Genomic DNA, 13017 nt, shown 5'->3' with positions numbered 1-13017 from the left:
TAATTCTTTATGCGCTGCTTCTTCCTTATCTGCTTATTAATCAAAAGAATTTAGCTTTTGAATAGAACGATGACGTACCTTGGCTTATTTCAAGGAACAGCAGGATGAGATGGCTCCTACATGCCAGTGAGACTAGAGGTCGTGAATAGTCTCTTATTTGTAAGTTATGTTCTTATGTAATCTTATTAAATGGTGAAGGGCTACGTACGTAAGATGAAAAAAAATACTTATATGACCCCTTTACATGGCAGATATCAGTTAACATGTGTAATGCAAATTTCAGTGCTTCCTCATTCCTGAGCATTTTTTACCTGCTGGGGTGTATAAGGACGATTCTCAATTGAAGAGTCCCAAGCTTGCTGGTAAGGACAAATTGAAACCCTCAACCCCCTCATTTTCTTGTTACAACTGGAGCAGACTGTAAACGGTTGTCGTTAGACTAATTTGACCTGAAAACCAGGTCGTGTAAGTGGTGATTTCAGTGTCTTACCAGACAGGAGCTCATCAAAGTGCATCGGGTGTTGTTAGGCTGTTTTTTTCACAATTTGACATTTGTCATCTTTTTTGCAAAGTGTTTGAAAGATGCAGGAGTAATGACTTTTTAATGGGTTGCTCCTGATGCCCAGAAGTGTAGGATGCACAATGTCTTAATCCCCTCAATATCAAGTTTGTATAAATTTGAGGTAAAGAAATGAGCAGAGATAATTATTTTTTAGTTCTTGGATCCACAGCTTTGCCAAAAGTACCAGTTTCTGACCTTGATTATATAGAGCCCAAGAATTATTTTTTTTCACATCCCTTTCACACTGGTTAAATATGCGCTGAATTTAAAAGCCCTTTAGTGTTTGTATAGCCAGAGCTTCAAGAAACACCTTTTGTTAATTGTTGCTTTCAAACAGGAGTTATACTGGAGTTTCTCCACCTTTTATTTATGCTGTGTCACCACTACTTACGTTAGGGAGAGCTGCAGAAGTGCTTTGATATAAGAGGTAAAAAAATCAAGGATGTTGTGAGCATCCAGGTTTGAAATGTGAGGTTTAAAATCTGGCGCCACTTGTGAAACAGACTTCTGTCCGCCTCTGTTTGGGTAGACCTTGTCTCAGTGAAGAGGGATGTCCTTCTCCAGACGGGCACGTCTTACATGGAGTTTAATGAAGGAATATCTTCTCGATAGTTTGCTGTGTTTGCTCTTCACAAGCTCACCAGAGTGGGGAGCTTCGTTAGCACGTGGGCTCTTAAACAAATGGGTGGCAACAGTTTAAAGGGACATCTTCAGATTGAAACATGAACCAGGGGCATGTGGTCAAGGGTGGAGGTTCATTCCACACTGCAAAGTAGAAAGAAAAAATGTTTCAGGCTATGGGAACTCCTTTAGGTGTGAGGACTCCAACTTAACTATTTTCTGTGTGGAATTAACCTCTAGTTGCTTTTATTTGCCCCTCTTTTGAGTGTGAAAGGGTAAAGTGGGGTGGTTGGTTCAGTTTGGTTAAAGGTTTTGTAATCCTGTCAGGATTATTTGCACCTGGCTCAAGAAAGGTGCTGTATTTAGTATCTGGCATCTCCTGTACAGATTTATCTCTCATTAAGTAAATCTGATGCTTAGTGTGAGTAGATGTGTCCTGGTGAACAGCAGGACGTTGATAGACTTAAGTGCACAAGGTGCATGTTTTAGTTTTGTATCATGTAAAATGCAGTTTATAAAACATTTCCCGCTGTTCTAAAACAAGGATTTGAAGGTGGTGAGTTTGAAATTAATCATGATGGTTAGTATCGTGTGCAGTAGAGCAGGATTCTGTTTTTCAGACCTTACCATTGGCTGCAGCTAAAATCATTTTGATTGCTCTGAAGATTGAGGCCTTCCTGACTTTAGGGGTGAACCTGGCCTCTTGCAGCAGGTCGGGGTTTAGGTTCAAGTTGTCCTTGGCTTCCCTCCGAGATATCAAGGCCTGTTGACGTGCATTGCTTATGATTTCTCACTCACTTTGGCTTGTTTTCTGGTCAAAAAGCATGTTATTTCTGAAAATATGTAGAGGCATGAATTTGTTTTCAATAATCAGTAGGCATTTTTTTTCTAAAAGGAAACATTTACTTAAACCATTCAGTATTTTGAAACTTGAGATCAATGCTGTTTATGACTGGCCAGTGGATAGCAGGTTACCTAAATACTTAGAAGTGGGCACTAAGAGCTGTTAAGATTTTTGCTGTATTCTAAAAAGCTGTGATATTATAAAGTCTATATATTATTAGTCTTGGTAAACATGAAGCTGACATTCTCGAGAGGTGCAGCCAAATACAATTTTTCATTAAATTTTCATTAATGGATTTAATCTCCTTTTAAAGTTTGTACTGGAAAACTTTCATTAAAGCACCTAGCCTGATTGCTGTCATTAAAACATTTCTTATAAAGTATCAATTTCACCTTTGCTGTAAGCCACATGAGTCAGAAATATTTTTTTTCATTGAGATAGAAACAAGTTTTAGGGAATTTTGGAGTTTAGCTCATTGCAAAACTAAATCAAAGTCTAAAGTGGTTCTCATATCTTTTCTGATGCATTTAATTTTCCAGGCATATTAGTTTTTAATGTGTTCTACAGGAATTCCTTGTTTCTTGTATATGCCTGACATATCAGAAACATCCTAATGCTTTCAGTTTTGCTTTTACACAGACCAACGAAAACACATCTTCCTCTTAACAGTTTACGCAGCAAACTTGGAAAAGCCACTTGAGATAATTGATGCAAAAGGTTATAAATGCCAGGAGGCTGGTAGTCAGTAGCTAATCCAAAGATCTTCTCCAGCCATTTCTTGTAAATGTGAGTGTCCATGGACTTCTAAATTTGAAAAATGCTATTTTGTTTACTGTAAAACTATAGGATTTTTTGTATGCTTTGTATATTTGAGTGACTGAATTATATTAAGTTCTTTAGAAATAAAGTGAAGGCTCTGGAGCTTCTGCAACGAAGATCTGAGGTCCTTATTCCTGATGGTTTTGTCCAGTCATTTTGTGATTGTCAATATAGAAGAACTTTTGTTCATCTGTTTTTTAGTGTTTGCCTGGTTAGAAATTCAGCAACTTCTCTAAGTACGTAAAATACCCTGGGGGTTCAAAGCCTTTTTCTGCTGACTGACTGTATGACGTGACACGAAAGTTTTAAAGCTTATAAAAATTGTCCTCTTGCCCTTTTCATTTCAGGTTTGAATTCCAGTCCGATTTTTAAAAATTCACGAGGGTTTCATTGAATTGTCATGAGTTTGAGGTTTCCCCTCTGTCACACTGTATATGGTAACTTGTCATTGGGGAGAACACAGACGAAAGAAACATTCTGTTCCTGTGTGTTGTTAGTGACTGACGTTATGATAAACCAAAAGTGTTGTCACTGATACCACCCTGGGACATGCGTGAGACTTTCGGGCTAGATTCTGCCTTTGAGCTTTGCCTTTTAGCTATAATAGAGTGCTTTTCCTCTGTCATAGTTAAAATGACATAATTTGAACCATATTATTGTATAGTTTAAAAACTTGTATAAGTGAGCCTAAGCATCTTTTTATAGATGTAGTTACCATTGGCACCAAGTGTTTTATAGCCAAGGTTTATCTAACCAGATAAATGGGAAATGAGTTTTTTTGTCTAACCAGTAGAATGTGCAGGTCTTCTAGATGAGTATTTCCAGGGACTGGCTCCCTAGGTTCCTCCGCCTTTGAGGATCTCTAAGGCTACAGACAAAACAATGGGCAAAGAAACAATTGAGCTCAGCCTGTGTCTGTAAGAAAAAACTAAAACACTCATGAAATCTCTAGTAAAAACAGTGTAAACAAACAGTTCTTTAAGAACCCACCCAAAAAGTACCAGGTGCAGTGTAAGAAATTAACATAGCTTTTGGTTTGCTGGTAATCTCCCATCTGTAAGAATTTTGAAAAGCTGGCTCGTAACATTATCCAGACTCAAACCTGTGATTCTAGAGTTCAGTCTGTGCTGGGGCCAGCTTCTTTATTGGATAAGCCGTTTGGGATGTTTTTATGTTGGGTTGTTCAAAAGAATATTGGGACCAAAACTTTGACATTTTACATGGAATATAATGGATTGATGGTTATTCTGTCTTCGCAACATTGAGGGTTTAATTCCTGTGTAAATACTTCTATATTTGAAGGATGTCTTCCAGTACGGATTAATATGGCTTTAAGAAAGTTGGACATATCTAAAAATCAGGCAGTGTTCCACGAACCAGTTCAGAGCCAGCTCTTGTATGGGATGCCCAGCATTCATATAGTTGAACCATGTAGTAATGGCTTTCGAATAGTTGAAAAGTTGTGCTTAACCCAACACTGATCTGTTTAAGTTATCATTGAGATTTGGTGGTGTTATTTTTTCGGCTAAGTCAGTTTTGCTGTCCTGTTTCTTGGCCGGTAGATCTTGTCAAATCTAGGATTCCGGGTGGGTGTTGCAGGAGAAGTCTTGATGTCTAGCCAAATTTCGAAAGCAGCTTTACAGTAATGGGTGGTTCGAGAATATTAGATCACGTACTTGAAAAGGCTGTTGCAAAATCAAGTTTTCTTGTTTTTCTCCTAGCATTGTAATTTCATTGGCAGTTTGAGAGGTTACTCGTCCACTGTACCAAAGACCTGACAAAAATAATGCCAAAGATCTTGACCCTGCAAGAGATGCATGGAGGTCCTGAGTGTAGAGAACAGCACATGGAAGCCTGGGAGAAGCTGCTGGCAGGCTGGCAGGGTGATGGGGTTTGGTAGCACTTCTAAAGATGAATATTTATTGGATAATTATTGATATGACTAACATGGCCTCCTCAACTTTTGCCCCTGTGAAATCTCTGCCGATCTTTATATAGCTAGTCTTTTGTAACGGGAGTGACAGATGGATCCCTGACACTGAAATAGAATGGACGACTACATAAACTGCAGTACGTGTTACGGCCAAGTTCAATCCGCTACGTGCTGTTACATTACAAGAAACAGCTAGTTGTTGGGTGATCAAAGAGGTGTTCCTCATGCCTTGTTGAGATTTTTTTTAGATCAACTCCAGGGTGTATACTTGTTTAGCTTAAAATGTCACAAACTTATTACATCAAATTTTTAATCAAGCTTGGAAAATTAAGTTACTCAAATCCTCTTCATTAATCCAGCCCTTTACCTTTGCATAATGTACTACAGTATATAGTATGAATGATTAAAATACATTTGTATACTATACTGTAAAAGAGGTGCTGTCCTTTGGCTGAGACAAAACTGAGGTCCTGACTCTCAAAACCACTCATGGCCTCCTAATCCCCAGCTATGAACTTACTTCATTACTCTCTTCTCCCTCCCATCCAGGTGGGGCTCTATACGTAGATGAGAGTCCCCATTACCCGTAAAGCACTTTGAGGGGAGTGTTCAGAGAAGGGCCATTTAAGTGTAAGGATATTATTAAGTAAACCTCACTTATGTCATAATTAGGGTACTAATGCGTTGGATTAAAGTTAAATACCGTTGATTGACTAAAAGAAACAAGTCATCTCAAGCTTATAGTAATCAGCTAAAATAAACATGAATACCTCCTTTGCGTCCAGCCTACACTTTCTCTGCCTCCATGATCATCATGCTGCACCGTAAAGAAAGAGGCAATAAAACTGTCAGAGCCTGTCATTCCTCATATCTCTGACACCGACCCGGGAGCATCTGTTACAATATTGTGACCAGACTATGTTGAGACGCAGGTGCTGGGTAGTGGGTCCTTTGGCAGGCAGCAGGGAGAGGCTCATTCACTAACTAGGGGTGTAACCCCGGTGTCCTGGCCACATTTCCCATTGGCCCTTACCAATCATGACCTCCTAATAATCCCCCTCTCTGAACGGGCTTCATCACTCTGCTCTCCTCCCCACTGAGAGCTGGTGTGTGGTGAGTGTTCTGGTGCACTATGGCTGCCGTCGCATCATCCAGGTGGGGCTGCACACTGGTGGGGGTGGAGGGGAGTCCCCATTACCTGTAAAGCGCTTTGAGTGGAGTGTCCAGCAAAAGCACTATATAAGTGTAAACTATTATTATTATTATTATTATTATTATTATTATTATTATTATTATTATTATTATTATAACTAGATGCCTCTCGTAGTCCCACTCTGTTGCACCTCTAATTTGAAAGTTGAGTTTAACAACCTTCAGCTCAGTTTCATCCTGCTCTGGTCTTGCCCCAGCCAGATGGAATCACGAGTAAGTGAACTTGCAGATGTTGAGACCCTACTGTTTAAAAGTTGCAATTTACTTATCAACCTAAATATAGATTGTAGATCTTGCATTAAATTATATAGTTTTACAACTTACAATTTCCATCGCGCATCGGGCCACTGCAGGCAAATGTGGTTCATAGATACCAGATTATAGGGTTTTGTAAATGTGTGTATGTATATATTTTTTTTTATGTTGGATGATTAAAGTAGGTGCCATATCTGTTAGTAAAAATTGTTTTCTGAAGCACTGTGTATTTGTATGTACGGCAGCTTTTGGGTTGTTTTGGTTTTTTGGCATTAGAGGTCTATTGTAGTATTCCTTTATGGTGATTCATTTCATAAATTAAAATGCTATTGAATACTTGTTCCATATTTCTGGGTGTATGGAAATTTTGACATTTACCAATAAGACATCCTTTCAGTGTTTTAGCAGTGACAGTGTTAACTGTTCAGAATTGCAGTTTCATGATTATACGTTGACTTGGGGAAATCCGGAAAGTATAAGCTTTATTGGTCAAGAGGAGGAAGGAAAATTAACCTAACAAGGAATGTATAGAACACGAAGGTGGTTATTTGGATTGCTGATACGAAGTAATAAAAGGCTTTGTTTGACTAATTGTATTTTTCCCGGTTTAATGGATGGAACTCTAATAGTCAATAGCTTTGCTCTCATTTACAAGAGTTTTGCTGTGCAGCACATTTGTGGTGTTGATGTTGAAAGACCTGCTTGTTGCACCACAGAAAAGTGGTCTCTTGTTCACTGGGCTGTTCCGAGGTCTGCATGAAAAGCTCTGTGCAAATGATCAGAGGCTACTATATTGATTAGAATTTGAACTTGGACTTGTTTTTGAACACTCATTACAGTGTTTTATATTTATTGGGCTCTGTCACTTACGTAAATGAGGTCCTGTATGAGGATTCTGGTTCACTCAGTCCCACAGAGCCTTACTGTTTGAAGACGAGGATGCTGATGACCAGCAGGAAATGAGATCTAAATGGTGTCTGATATGAACAGATGTGATGCAGAGAAAATCAACTCCACACATGACTTCATTCAAAATGCTTTTAAGAGGAAGAATCCAATCTTTCAAAGGTCTGCAAATGCCTGGAATAGAAGTATTCCTTCCCTTTCCATGGGCATATTTTTCCGTGGTCATCATACTGAGCCCATGAGCAATCAGGATGTGAACTATTTTTCATATTCCTTCAGCCCCCTCTCACTGTAACTGCGAGACGAGGGAAGTTAGTGGAGCTGAAGACCCGGTTATATTTCAGGTGGTATGGAAGATCCGCACAAGGTGAAATGATGTCTGCTGGGGTTGAATTAACTAGCTGCACTAATTTGTGGGGTGCAAACGCAGTCTGGAGTCGGCAGTAGTTTAGTTTTGTTGTTGAAATATGCTGGGTGCTGCAGGGCAGAGCCGTGGTTATAAAGCCAACAAATTCTCCTTGACGGGTGAGTGACCCAGTTCATGCTTCAGGCTAACCCACCTAATGACTCGAGTGGCGATGGTGCACGCTGCGTGGTGGCGTGCAGCAGGGCTTCCCTGTGTGGGTGATGGGGGAGCAGGTGGCACGTCCGACTGATTCTCTGCCATCAGTTTTTGTTTAAGGACCATTATCCCAACAGTGAAGTATTACCCGAGCATTCGTCTTGGATTAATTCCTGAGCGTGTTCGTCCACAGTAGAAAACTAACGATTCACAAGTGCAATTGAACTACAATGGGGCTCTCTTTAGGAGAAGTAAAACTTCCCGATAACCCATGTTTCCTATGATTCAATACCTGCCTGCTTTTAAACTCGCTGGTAAAAGGCAAGAGAGCCTTTTTTAATATACCCTGAGAGAAAAGTGTCCATGAATTTAGATGCTTCTTGCAGGATTGTACTCCGGTCTCCCACGAATGGTAACAATGTCGGCCTGACCTTGAAGATTAGAGAGCGTTAGTTTCCATCATTTACTGCCTTCCGCAGATCCAGCCCCGTGGGTTGATAGTTGGATATTGCGCACCACTTATAAATTAGGTCGTGAAATGAGTTTTTAATGTCACCATGTGTATCCATGTCCTGTGTAAACGTGTGCGTCGTGTTCGGGCCGCGCTGCTGCGGGGGTGTCGGAGTCGGCCACCCGGGAGATGGGCGGGATTATTCACGCTGCTGAGGGCGACGCTCCCCTGAGCTCGGGCCACCTGCTGGGGCAGAGGCAGCGCAAGGCAGGTCAGAGCCGGCGCGCAGTGATAACCTTGTCCCCAGATCTCTTGGAATTGATAACATTGCAGATTTGATCATTAGCCTTCTCTTCCGCTCTCCGGAGTCGTCTGTAGACTGCATATTAAATCATCGTCTGAGTGAAAAGGTTGGAAAGGCTTCTCATTTTATGTTTAGCCTAGCCGGCAATCTTTATTGAAGTGACAGGCTGGGTGCGTCTGGAATCCCTTGCGCGGAGGGCATGGCGGAAGTGTGCAGCGTTAAAGGCGATGAAGGGAAATCTGATGGAAGTCCAGCCGCTAATGTGCGGACCCCTCCTGCAGCAGAGCGGCAGGCCTGAGCGTCCAGGAGCCGACCGGTGTGCCGACTGGCGGGCAGGGCTCCTTCAGGGCACAGTGGACAGAGACTGGCAGGGCGGTGCAGTTTGTCCGCTACCTGCAAAGACCGATCCAGCGTTCCCCTGGAGAACTCGGCGCCTCGCTGCGGGCCGGTTTAGCTGCGGGGCTGTACAGGAGGAGCGGGCGGCAGGAAGGAGGGTGTTCGTTTCTGTGTGAAGATTTCTCGCCTCGTTGTCATGAGCGAAACTGTACCCGGGGAGCGTATTGAGACAAAAAGAGGAAGTGAGAGCGGAGAAGTGTAATCGTGGGACACCTAGTGACCTTCCTGGGTCACCCAAAAGCTGCAGGAGTGACAGGCCTGACTCGAGCCAACGCGCAGTGGAGAGGAGGGGAGGTGAAGAGAATAGTAACTGGGGGAAAGAAAGGAGAATCTAGACGAGGGGGGGATGATCTTGTGAAAACTGTAAGAAACTGTAATTCAGCAATAACCAGGCCTTTGTTCGCAAACGGCATTTAACACAAGAAATCTCTTTGATAGGGGAGTGTGTGGACTTGTGTAGCGTCATATATGGAGCGCGAACAAACCCTGGACATCCGCAGAAGAGGAAGTCCCTCAGGAAGGGTATGCCGCTGAATCGGGGGGAGTGGAGTGTGAGTTCTTGGAAGACGCGTCGATTGTGAAATTACTGGGGTTGCGAGGAAAGCACACTGTCCTCTCTTGTACTGCGTCAAAGAGGTAACTGAGAGTTAAAGAAGAGCTCTGGTAGCTGTAGCGATGGAGTGGTTTCTCACACAGCTGAGCCAGAATGCTTTTGTTCTGACATCATTTCCTCTCTGCTGCAGCTGAATACTGTGGATGGAATTGTTCTGCCTCCAGGACTTTGGAGCACAGTTTGGGAAGCCTGCTGTGGGCTGGAGGCTACAGTTTACTGGAACTTCAGACGGGCCTGTTTAGCAGTGGCAGCTTGTTTACTGAGTTTTATTTTGGCTGTTTTGACTACGTTTATACAGAGGACCATTAAACCGGTGTTCTAGGAAGTTTTTATGCTCTTCCAAGAAAGTCGTTTTCCCAAGAGGAGGGGCAGTTTATTGTAAGCTGGCGGATTTCCACCTACAAGCAAGTGAATGGGTTTTTCACGCTGGAAGTGTCAGATTGCCTGCTGAAGGTTATTCCCAGCGACGAGGGTCCGGAGGAAGAGAATCTTCGAACACGCTAAAGGGTGCTGAAGGTGGAGTACTTTCTTCATTTTAAATCCCTTTTACCATTAGAGGGAGGTTGGTAGAATGGTTTGCTAAAGAGGTCATAATTCCGTAGTGTCGAAGCTGCCCGAGCCTCACAGATATTCCACACTGCGGAGCTGGTCAGTTTTGATTTTGGTTTGGTGAGTAAGCAAACAATGTACTGAACAGGAAATAACTATTATGTAAATAAATTATTTGTTAAATGCTGATAAAGCTGTTGTTTTCTTTTATTTTGCCAAGGAATGCAAACAATTCAAACAGAATAGAATGTGAATGAGTCTTGGCAGTGTTATGTTTGCCTCAAGACATTAGCAAGCAAGGTAGCTTGTGGAGATCTGTCTGTGATGACATGCATCTGGTCATGCTTTGCAGCAGTTGTGCAGTTACCTTAGAGTATCTTCAGTAGTGTTTTTTTCAAAGCTTTCCAAGTTAGCATGTTGGTATTTGGTTTGGCCACTGAATTGCATTTGCGCTGTTCCTGGAACCATTCAACGGGTTGTTTGATTGGATTTGGTTGGAGATGCAGATATTATCAATGAATATCATGGTGTCCCTCCTCTGAAGACCTGATTCCATCCACAGGCCATTGGAGAGGATTGTATTGGAGAGGGTAGGAAATGCAGGATCTTGGAGAGTTTTAATGTTCTAGAATCTCAAGGAGTCAAGTTGTGACTCCCTTTCATTTCCCTGACAGTATAGCAGCCGTCTGTGATTTAGCATTGCTGAGCAGGTTTCCTAGTTCAATCAACAGTTTACCAACATCTACATTTTGGTATTTCTTAATGTTAGTCTATTTTGACATCTAGCAGCTCCATTTCCTTCTGCTCATTCTCTTGTATAACAGATGCCCTTCTGTTATACAGATGTTTTTAGAAAAAAAAATTTTTAGGCTATTGATTGTTTTTGTCGTCATTTTGATTAATTATTCATGACTGACTATGGTACACTCTGGTGACTTTTGAGTGTTGCATAATTGCCAAGTTATCTTGTTAAGTCAGAGAATTGATCGGGCCCAGGGGGTGAGGTGATTTAACCACTTGAATGACGGGCCTGGTGAAAGTCGGGAAAGGAGCTGGTTTGCCCCTCTGATGAAGAGGAGGACTGCTTTGTTCCAGCAGTATGTTGAAGCGGGGCTGCTGAGACAGGCCTGCCGGAGCTGGCAGGCCGACTGGTGGGCTGTTCCAGCGATAGACCACGAGTAACATCGCCGTGCCAAGAGCGCTGCGCGAGTCAAGTCGTGTGTGAGGCTCTGGGCTGCTGCAAACTGTGGAGTGAGCTGCCTGCACTGTGCTCTGCTGATGGAGTCCTGGGACCCGGTGTCCGTCCATCCGTCTGCCCGGTGGCCGATCTGGGTGTGGCACCGTTCATGTAGGCGGCACCCATCTTTCTGCTCACTGTCAGCACAGTCTTGCAAGGTGGGGAGGTGGCGCAGGTGCCCCCCCGTTAGTGCTCCGAGTTCATTGGCAAAAGGAGTTTATAATAATTGCTTACACTTATATAGCGCTTTTCTGGACACTCCACTCAAAGCGCTTTACAGGTAATGGGGACTCCCCTCCACCACCACCAGTGTGCAGCCCCACCTGAGTTTGCCCATCATGACTGTTCAGTAAAATGTGCTTCGAAAGCCTTAAAAATTTCCTCAGAACTTTGTGAATTTGTTGCAGTTCTCTGTAACACGGTTTTTGAAGTTGAGTTTCCAGACTAGAGATGCACAGCAGTCATTTAAGTGGATCACTAAGTAGTGTAAACACAAACTTTTGAGGTACAAAGTATATCCTTTGTTACAGCTCTTCCTGTGAGGTAATTATTCCTGTGTCGGTATTCTGCTATGAATTTTAATGTGAAAGAAATCTCCCTGAAGTCCATGAGGGGTTACAGTCACTGCTGCTGTGGCTGCGTCCTGGATGCACAGGGCATGTTAGTCCCCAGTACTCTTGACATTTTCCTTTTGTCTTTTGTATTAGGCTGATCAGAAAATACTCTTTTAAAGTCAGCCTGTATTGAATGCCTGAAATAAAACATAGAAGTACTAGGCTGAATTTGGAAGGAAACAAATACCAGTTTGCCACTAACTATTAAATAATTGGAATGGATTGTAGCCAAAACTACCCTGACTTTGTTAATGCTAGCTTCTCATTTATACGGTGCTGTAGTGCTCATTAGACTCTTCAAGTCTGTCTAGACTGCTTTAATGTGTAGTTAAGAGACTACTACATTTGAATAAACGGCACAAAAGAAATGGTGGAAAGGCGGGTTTCAAGTCTTTTGCAGTACCCTGTAGAAATTGCACACTGCCTTTGTAAGGGCTGGTGCAAGATCTGAACTGCAAGAGGCCCTGTATGACCAGGTTTGCTTTGAGCCATAGAAACCCGTGGAGCCATGCTCTTGTTTTAGGTTAGATGTTTCAAAGTGCAGTGTGTCCTGTGACAAAGGAAATCTTTATCCCTGGTATTAATAGCATGAAGAAAATGCAGAGCAATCTTTTTCTTGGTGTGCTGCCAGTGGAAGTCTTCTGCTATTGTCTTGGACAGAATGTGGTTATTTTATCTCGGTTTCTAAGCTCAGAATTAGTGTAAGAATTCATCAAGGTATCTGTAAATGTACATGACTTTACTCTCCTACACATTTCTCAGCTTTCTCTTTTCAGTAAATGATGCATTTTTTTCCCCCTCTCAACCAAAATGACACATTTCGCTCTTTTCTCAAAAGGGGAATTTTTTCTTTCGTGTGGCAGGGCCGGGGACGAATTAATAGAAAACGCAAATTCTTTTTTTAATAATTGGTTTAAAATCGTGCGGCCTCACAATCTATAGTGCATAGTTTTCAGCAGTTTTAAGCACTGAAGAGATCTGCATAGCAAGAGTACTGCATATCTCCCAGGAAGGAGGTCTGTGAGCTCTGTCTTCTAACAGTCTTGCAGAGCTAACGCATTTGAAGTAATGCAGGTAGGGCACTGATGAGGGTTCATGTAAGGAATACCTGGATCATGGTAACCACATGCAAGGAATGG

The 13017-nt window shown here is 42.3% G+C and overlaps 1 protein-coding gene across 2 annotated transcripts in view; it reads left to right on the top strand.

The window, feature by feature from the left end:
- Positions 1-13017, top strand: part of rnf19a (ring finger protein 19A, RBR E3 ubiquitin protein ligase) — a 48378-nt gene that overhangs the window by 7573 nt on the left and 27788 nt on the right. The window contains exon 1 of one of the 2 annotated variants that reach the window (XM_088600805.1): positions 9799-9994. The exons of the other annotated variant lie outside the window; for it this stretch is intronic. The gene's annotated coding sequence lies outside the window, so the exon portion shown is untranslated. Of the gene's footprint in view, positions 1-9798; positions 9995-13017 lie in introns of those variants that run through there. 2 annotated transcript variants of the gene reach the window in all.

Source organism: Lepisosteus platostomus, chromosome 12 (assembly GCF_059453375.1).
Source record: "Lepisosteus platostomus isolate fLepPlt1 chromosome 12, fLepPlt1.hap1, whole genome shotgun sequence".
Taxonomy (NCBI): Eukaryota; Metazoa; Chordata; class Actinopteri; order Semionotiformes; family Lepisosteidae; genus Lepisosteus; species Lepisosteus platostomus.
This window is presented reverse-complemented; position numbering and strand designations above follow the sequence as displayed.